At 38.5% G+C, this 9,741-nt stretch overlaps 1 pseudogene; it reads left to right on the plus strand.

Annotated features, from left to right (window-relative positions):
* Positions 1 to 8,999: 8,999 nt before the first annotated feature.
* Positions 9,000 to 9,118, plus strand: LOC134913112 (5S ribosomal RNA; annotated as a pseudogene).
* Positions 9,119 to 9,741: the final 623 nt, after the last annotated feature.

Consider the following 9,741-nt stretch of genomic DNA (forward strand, 5'->3'; position numbering starts at 1 on the left):
ACTTCTATAAACCTGGACTTTAGTCAATATACTGTACCCCTAAGTATCACACGGTTAGTCCAATAATAATGATAACAATGGGGGTGATTCCAAGTTGATCGCAGCAGGATTTTTAATAGCAATTGGGCAAAACCATGTGCACTGCAGGGGAGGCAGATATAACATGTGCAGAAAGAGTTAGATTTGGGTGGGTTATTTTGTTTCTGTGCAGGGTAAATGCTGGCTGCTTTATTTTTACACTGCAAATTAGATTGCAGATTGAACACACCCCACCCAAATCTAACTCTTTCTGCACATGTTATATCTGCCTCCCCCGCAGTGCACATGGTTTTGCCCAATTGCTATCAAAAATCCTGCTGCGATCAACTTGGAATTACCCCCAATATCTTTACAGGGAATATAACCTCACAAGCCATTCCCTCTATTTTGTGTAGAACATTCTCAGAATCAGCAAAAACAGGGATCTTTTTGTTCTTATGAATAATTTTAAGATATCACAATAAATTCAATTTAGATTTCTATGTAGGCAAGTGGCTGAGTGCTACAGAATTTTTGCTTTTTTTGTATGTTTTTCATTACCAACATTGGGGTGAACACCCTGATTTAAAATGAATGAATGTTATAGATTAAAGGAACACCATTTTATGTATAGATGTAGTGACTGAGAAGTAGTTTATTCCATTGAATAAACGATTCACTTACTCAGGTGGATTTAAGCTTCTATTTTAAGTTGCTTTGAAAGCTTTTAATAACTTTATGGGGTGTATTCAATTATTGTCGGAATTTCCAACAAGTCGGAAAACCGGCACTTTCCAACTTTTCTAGGTCGAATCTGGATTCGACCTATTCAAATCCAGTGCCATTTTTCCGATTTATCGGAATTTCTGACTTGTCATAAAACACGTGGATCGGCGGATTAGCCGCGGATCCACGTATTTTGTTGAATTTGTGGGCGTTTCCGACAGGGTTTTGGACCCGTTTTTTCGAAAAATGCAGATTCGACCTTTCTTTAACATGGTGACCCAGACAATGTAATAAACTCTGTCTGTAAAATCTTCAGTGAAGAAAGGGTGTGTATCTACACCCTTGTCTATTTCCGATTTATATTTATCTGATCAAATTGTATCTATTCATAGCGAGCTGTAGCTCAGAATAAAACTGATTGGAATAAATACAAAATAAATTAAATAATTGTATGCTGGTAAGTATACTCAGTGTATATGATATTGAGACAATCACATACTGATACCTATGTAGAAATTATAGAAGATTATATATGTGGTGTCTTAATAGATCTCAATTATAGGCCACTCACATTTAATGCTTGACCCTTACCGTATTTCATCGGGTGTGGTATGGAAGGTAGATAGTAACTAGGTCGACAGTGTCTAGGTCGACTATTATTGGTCGACAGTAACTAGGTCGACAGGGTCTTTGTGTCGACATGGTCTAGGTCAAAAGGTCAACATGAGTTTTTTATGTTTTTTTGTGTTGTTTTCTTCGTAGAGTGACCGGAAACCCCAATAAGTGCACCGTGTCCACTCGCCATGCTTTGGGAAAGGTGCCTCGCTTCGCTTGGCACAGATTACCGCTCCAATCATAGTCCACGTGGATCATTAAGTATGAAAAGGTTCAAAAAAAGAAAAAAATCGTGAAAAACTCATGTCGACCTTTTGACCTGTCGACCTAGAACATGTCAACCTAGAGACCCTGTCGACCTGGTTACTGTCGACCAATAGTGGTCGACCTAGGCGCTGTCGACCTAGTTACTGTCGAGCTAGAGACCGGATCCCATTTCATCAACATTTTACCATTTCCCAGTGTGACTGTGCTATTGGGTACTAAGGGGACTTCCAATGATTATCATACAGTATGGATAGAATCACACCACATCATTTTATGGTTTGGTAACTTACAGTATATTGAATAAATAAGAAGCTTCATTTTAGGATATACTTTCATGTAGATCAAATGATCGGCCTTCTGATAGACATATTATAATTCATTGTTCCTTGCATGGCAATTTTGAAATGAAATCAGAGATATAATAACCTGAACACAATTATTTTTTTATGGGAGAATTTATTTCAAGCAGAAAAATAAATAAGATTTCAGTTTGGTATTTAAACTTTATTTTCAGATTTTTGCACTTATTAATAGTAGCATCACCTTCCACCAGCTATATATTAAGTTTTAACAAAGAAAATAAAAGTAATATTTTAATAAATTTTCAACATACAGTATGATCTCTTGTGGAAGCAATTTGGTGTAACGACTATGTCAGGTTTTTTTTTCCAACAGCTGTTCGTTTGCTAAATGGTCAAAAAGAACAGGGTTAATCTTGAATTAAATATGTTTATAGTTTGTTCCACTGTACAGGGTACTCATATGTTAATTTCATTGACATTTCATTGTTGTCTTGTTAATGAAAAAGTATTGTAATACTTGGTATTTGTAACAATCTCTGAGTGCCCATTAACAGATTATTTGCTCACTTTCATATTTACTCCAAAACTTCCGAGAATTAAAGGGGACTTCTGTTCTTTCCAGTTCCTGTTGCTCTACTCGTACTGTATTTTATGTTCTAGTTGTCAATGATAAGTTGCTGTCACTTTCTGCATATTGAGGACCATTCGGGAATATATGATGCCATCTTAAAAAGAACAGATTGTTGTTTACTATTTAGGCTTGGCATTCTGGGTTTGCTATTATATAAATTAAGTAACCCATATCCAAAATGATTGGGACCAGCAGTATTTTGAATATCCGATTTTCCTGGACTTTGGAATAATTACATACCATAATGAGATATGGTGGCGATGGGACCCAAGTCTAAGCACAAACTTAATTTATGTTCCATATACACCTTATACACACAGCCTGAAAGGTCATTTAATATAATATTTTAATAACTGTTTATTAAACAAAGTTCGTGCACATTAAGCCATCAGAAAACAAAGGTTTCACTATCTCAGTCTCACTCAAAAAATTCCGTATTTAGGTAATGTGATATATTGGCATATTTGGATATGGGATACTCAACCTGTATAAACATATCCTACTTCATACTGTATGTGCATCTATTTGTTTCATCTGCTGCCTAGAAAAGTACAGAGTACAGTACCATCTCTGAATATTGGCCCTCATTCCGAGTTGTTTGCTCGCTAGCTGCTTTTAGCAGCATTGCACACGCTAAGCCTCCGCCCTCTGGGAGTGTATCTTAGCATAGCAGAATTGCGACCGAAAGATTAGCAGAATTGCGAATAGAAATTTCTTAGCAGTTTCTGAGTAGCTCCAGACTTACTCAGCCATTGCGATCAGTTCAGTCAGTTTTGTTCCTGGTTTGACGTCACAAACACACCCAGCATTCGCCCAGACACTCCCCCGTTTCTTCAGACACTCCCGCGTTTTTCCCAGAAACGGCAGCGTTTTTTCGGACACGCCCAGAAAACGGCAAGTTTCCGCCCAGAAACACCCACTTCCTGTCAATCACAGTACGATCACCAGAACGTTGAAAAAACCTAGTTATGCCGTGAGTAAAATACCTAACTTTTGTGTAAAATAACTAAGCGCATGCGCTCTGCGAACCTTGCGCATGCGCAGTAAGCGACTAATCGCAATATAGCGAAAATCAGCAATGAGCGAACAACTTGGAATGACCCCCACGGAGAGGTGCAAATCTACTGTAAGCGAAATAGTTCTGGGAGGACATAACCTTACTCATTCCATAGTCAAGGGCAGTGGATAAATTCAGCTGTGACATGCAAAATAGTATTATATTACATTTGCACATGCATTTGTCTATTTGGTGGGGTGTAGTATATTATTGTTACATTCAAAATTAATACATTTATTAGGTCAACATGAGAATGTTGACATGATTGTAATGTCAATATGTTCATTATGTTGACATAAACATTATCAACATTCAGTACTGATGTAATGTCAACATTTTTTGAAATGTCAACAATGTGCCTTTGCCATTATTGTAACCCTAAGAGTATCTGTAACCATAATATTAACCCTCACGTTAATGCTAAGCCTAACTGAAATGCCAGCATTATGACAATGTCAACATTTTGTAGCGGTTATTTTAACCATACTGACATCATCAATGTTGATCTTCTGTTATCGACACACTGAATGCACTTGCCGCGCTACAGTTGCCGCACCAATTTTTCCCCTTGTGTGGTGACGTGGACCACCATTCAAGTGGGGATTCCGGGCGGTGGTCAGGAATCCGACTGCCAGCATTTCAACCGGGATTTCACTAATGAAATCGCACAGTAACATCATGCCACGGCTGGCCAGAGCAAGCAGCTTTGAATGTTGAGTCCAAATTGAGCTGCATGCACGGCCGAGAACGAGGGTCGTTAACGACCTGCGGGGACGCGCATCGCTCATCGTCATTAGCATACACACTGGGCAATATAGTAACCTATATCGCTCAGGAGAGGGAAAATTTGCGATATATTTCACTATGCCGCTAAGTGTGTACCCACCTTTAGATCCCAAAAGGTATATATTAAAAAACAAACAAACAGATAAGGTTTAAAAATTTATGCGTTTTAAAAACCTCATTCAATCCATTAGGACCCACCCACACTATTTAATCTATTGATATATTTGAGTTCCATTTTCAGTAATATTTAATCTCTATTTCTACCTCTTAAATGGGGGATGTGGTCCAAGTTATAGCATTTAAGATGTTTATTAGGATGTTTCAGTTTCATAAAGTGTTTAGCCACTGGCAACCTTACAAGATCAGTGGATGCCATCATAGACATGTTTTCCTTTTTCATAGATGATTTATGTTGTGCAACCTTTCTTTCAACATCATTGAAGCCTTGCTTATATATAGTAATTTACAGAGTGTGATAGTGTTTGAAAGAATCTCTTGTCAATAGAAATTCACAGTTCACACATCCTGAGCAGTTATAAACTCCTAGTTTAGTTGTGTGCCATTTCTGAGATTGTGTAAAATGATTGGGAAAATCTATTTCCACCAAAATGTGCCACTCTTGTAGGAAATAGTGTGGTTTTTATTTTTATTTCAGCAGAAATACTTCAACTGTAGTCATTAAATGTCAGGGTTTGTAAAAGTATAACAGAAGTTAAAAATTAAATTTTCTGAAGTTTTTGTGGAGCTTTAGTTATAAGAGTAAAGGGAGATGGAGAGATCCGTACTTAATTTCTAAGCAATCTGACTAGACTGCTTAGAAGTTAAGCACAGATCTCTCCGTGTGTATGCCTGCAGCGATAGTGATGCGTGATCCCACGCATTGCTATTACTGGTGCTAGATTGAGCCTGCATGCAGGCTCAATCTAGCAGGTTGCTCACGTCAGCGATGTGTGAAGTGAGCAGCCCCCCATCCCCCCTCGTTCAGCACACATCGTGCTGAGTGCTGAGCGGTCTGTGATAGATTGCTCAGCACACATCTCTAGGTGATTACTCCCCTTAAAGGCCAGTACTCACGGCCCGATTTGGGAGAGATGTGTGCTGAGTGAACCGCTCAGCACACATCTCTCCCACAGCTCAGCACAGCGCGATGTGTGCTGAGCGTGTGGGGGGAGACAGGCACTTATTTCACCCAGCGGGGGGAGGGGGGGGCGCTCATTTCACCCAGCATGGCAGGCCAATCTAGCACCAGCAATAGCGATGCGCAGGGCTGCGCATTGCTATCGCTGTGGGGGGTACACACGGAGCGATCATGCTAAAAATCAGCAGCGATCGCTCCGTGAGTACCCCCCTTTAGAGTTATAATTCCAGTTTGAGAAGTCTAGATGTGTCCACTTACATCTTTGCTTTTTTACCAATTTGACACAACATGCAAAACACGGCTAAGCTGTTTTCCACGACTAGCGAGTGGATGAATTTTTAAAATTTTGTAGGTGCAATTCTGTCCTTACCTTAGTTTGTCCATGATAAAGAAACTTTTGTTCCCTTGTGCTAAGATCTTTACCTATTACTTATTTGAGGACGTAATTCTTGCTACCCTGAGAAGTTGTCAACAGGGTTGATCCTTCTTCAGCATTTTTGGATGAAAGAACAGTATTTTTGTCTGTAGTGTTGATTTAATTTTGGTAAACAATTTATTCACAGACAACATAACAGTGAAATTTTAGAATTGATTGAAGTTCGATTAAAATGGATGGCACCAAGTATTTGATTTAAAAAGAAAACAAATGTAATTACTTCTCTGCTACCATTCCATATGAGGAAATGTTTGTCAATATAATGAAAATACATGTCTATGTGGATGTTCTTATTTTCACACATCATCATAGAAAGATTGGGATATGATAGTGACATATTGGAACCCATTACAGATCCTTGTTTCTGTAGTAAAATCCATTTTCAAATATGAATAAGGAATATTTTTTGTGTGTGGAATTATGTTCATCTACAGTATCTTTTTCATGTCCATGATCATCATGCTATAATAAATGGTCTACTTGGAGGATTGACGAGATTTTATGTACTTTGAATAAGGTGTATATAATCATAATTTTAGTCTGCAATGGAACTGTTTCCTTGTTAATATATCTGCTGTCTAAATTCAGTTGCATGACTTCATCAATTTCACTTTTCAATGTCCAAGTGTGGTCCTACTTTAAGTCAGTTTCTAATTGCACATAGTATTATACTATTGTTTCTTAATTGTAGAAAATCAGTTCTCTTCTGGGTGGAGGAGAGGGTCCCATTGTCCCTGTATCTGAGTAATAATTACCCTGCTGGTGCCCATGTTATAAACCCTCATCCTACGGAGATCAGCTACCAGCATCCTCCTGCCCCTCCATGCCCCTCTACCCAGCCCATGTCAGCAGTCACCTCAGGAGGCTCTGCTGGCAGCTTTGTATTATTTATGTCAGGCAAATCACAGAGGTCAGTGCCTAAGTGTGAATGATTTAGTATCCATGCATCTGATATATAAGGCCCCATTTAACAACATGTCTTAAAACAATAAGCAGGGACAGATGTGAATACAGGGAATATTCTCTGTAAAACACTGCATTAATATGCATGCACTATGTACTGTAAATAACTTAATAAATACAAAACAGTAGGGACCAATAAGTCAAACTCTTTCCTACATCTAATTTATTTGTTTCTAAATTAACATTTTTATAATTGTTTTGCTATATTTTGCAGCATCCCAAAAATCTGCTTCCTCAAAGTGCCTTGCTATTTTTCTGACAAAATATATTGGTGACAGAAATTAGTACCATGCATTAGTACATATACCTACTGAGGCAGGATGTCGGAGGGGGAGGGGGAGAGAGTTGCTAGAGGGTCAAGTAAGGGGGTACCAAAAACATAAGTGTACCGAGCCCCAAGATTTCTGTTGCTGGCCCTGGTGATTCATTCTGCATATTTGCTTGCAAAATGTAGTGTAGAATATAAATGGGCACTTATACCCCTTTTACACCGCCAACATATAACATGGGTTATTGCACATTTATGTGCATAACCCATATTGCTGCGCGGTGTAAAAGGGTCGAGTTGGAATAATCCAAGTTGAATGACCCGGTATTCCAACTCGGGTAGTTTACAGGGTTGAACACGTGTTTAACCCGGCAAACTGTGCTGTGTAAATGGTAGCCGGGTCGCATTGACATATTGCTATGCATATAAGACGCCACAAGCAGACTCTGCTTATTAAAATGATTTGTGTATACCTATATTCTGTGTGTACTGTAGTGTAGCATTTCATATGCAGATACAGCAGTGGTCACACACAGAATATAGGCATGACACATATAATTTTAATCAGCAAAGCTGTTTGTGCATCGTATTTGCCCTGTTTTGCGAATAAGGTGCATTTTAATGGGAAAACATTACAAGAAAAGACACTTGGTATGACTAGAAGGGCTGTTTAATGTGCAGAGAGGCTAGATGTAAGTGGACACATCTGTAGCCCAGATATTTGTTGCTATAATCTCTTTACTGCTTTTCTGATGTCTATACAGATGTTTCCCAATAGCGGTGTTCTTTTGCACACATGTACCAGAAAACCACCAATGGTTCAACAATGAAATGGTTTCTGAGTTATATGCCATCACAAGACTTGTAACAATGGCGGCAAACATTGTGGTTTCAATGCTGTACTTCCAAAGGCCATTCCTAGCGTGCATGGCTTGGGATGGGAGATGCAGACTCCAATCATGTAGTCAGGTAGTCTCTCTTTCATGAGGGTGATGTCACTATGGACTTCCACCAACCGGAATCCCTAGTGATGTTAAGCCCTCCCAGTTCCCTCCCTCCTCTGCCTTAAATACAGCAGCTTTTTCCTTATGCCCTGACACAGTGAACAAGCCACCCTGGTGAAACGGTCCGTCTGTGCTCAGTGATGCTGAACTCTTTCTAGCTCAGATCACTTTTTGGGACTCCCTGGTATTGTATGTGCCCATTTGGACTCCAGTTATTTAACGGATACTGATATATAATCAATATTGTTTTTTTTCCATGTTTGCTATTTTTGATCCTTAATTATTGTTCTAAACCATTTTCTGGTATTTCCTTTTAAATGTAATACTTTTTTGCAGAATCCTTTCTGCATAAACACGGTCTTATACCCATTTTGGTAAGCCTTTACCATGCAGCCTGTGTTTACTTTCCTTTTTCCAATTAATCGTTGATTTCATGATTGTTTTATTTCATAATTTACTTAATTTTTTGTTAATTTGTGATCTCACCACATTACCATTTCTTCTCCTTCTTCTAATTTTCCCACCACCCTTTTTTTCAATAGGTAAGCCAAACCCACCTCTCTCATCCACTGTCCGCTATATATCTATATAAGACAGTGGACAGCAGAAGGCAGGGTTTCCTCCCTATTCTGAGCATATCTCACTTCTATTTTTAGTACCCTCTCATCCAGATGCGAGACCACTCTCTGCAATGCTCACAGCAACAGAGAATCTGCGCTAGAAACTGGACAGCAGAAGTACCTTGTTGCTCACTACTCATTACACTCTCTCATTTGTGTCCTAGTGTTTATTACTGCCATATTTCAGCAGCAACGCCCAATCTCATCCGACCTTGGAAGCTAAGCGCTGATAAGCCTGATCAGTACCTAGTAGGGTGACCTCTTGGGAATATCAAGTGCAGTAAGATTGTGACCTCTGATCACAAACAGCAGAAGTGTTAGAGCAACTTCTGAAACTTACCTATTCCTTATCCAACTTTCCCGCAAACCTTCTATTTATCTACAATTGGCTTTGCCTTTAGGCTTATTTATCAATGCTCTTTTGTATCTTTAACAATCATACTTTTATCTTAAATGCTTTGTTATCTATAAGGATCTAGCCTTTTAGCAAACAGAATCTCTACCAGGTGATTACCCTCAGTCATTTGACATTTCAATTATGAACCTTTGTGCCTCTCATCTATTCTCATGAGGTTTTAGACTAGGTGCTTACCTACAATTATCACTGCGGTGATTATATGTACATATCATTTACCTCTACTCCAATTTTGAATTTTGATTAACTCAGGCACCTTAATAATATTAATTTTTGTAATTTTTTATGTTTTTCAGTATATTTTTCACCACAGGTGCCCATAATTTTGTATCAGGCTTATCCTGATTTCTGTCAATATATATGTTTACTTTGTGTTCTTGAACAATTTTTTTGTATCAAACTCCTCATTACTTTTATTCGTTATTAATTAAATGTTAAGTTTTAATAAACTTATTTCAAATTTCTAAGCGTGCCCCAACACAGAGTCTTTCTTTT

The sequence above is a fragment of the Pseudophryne corroboree genome, chromosome 4 (genome assembly GCF_028390025.1).
Source record: "Pseudophryne corroboree isolate aPseCor3 chromosome 4, aPseCor3.hap2, whole genome shotgun sequence".
Lineage (NCBI taxonomy): Eukaryota > Metazoa > Chordata > Amphibia > Anura > Myobatrachidae > Pseudophryne > Pseudophryne corroboree.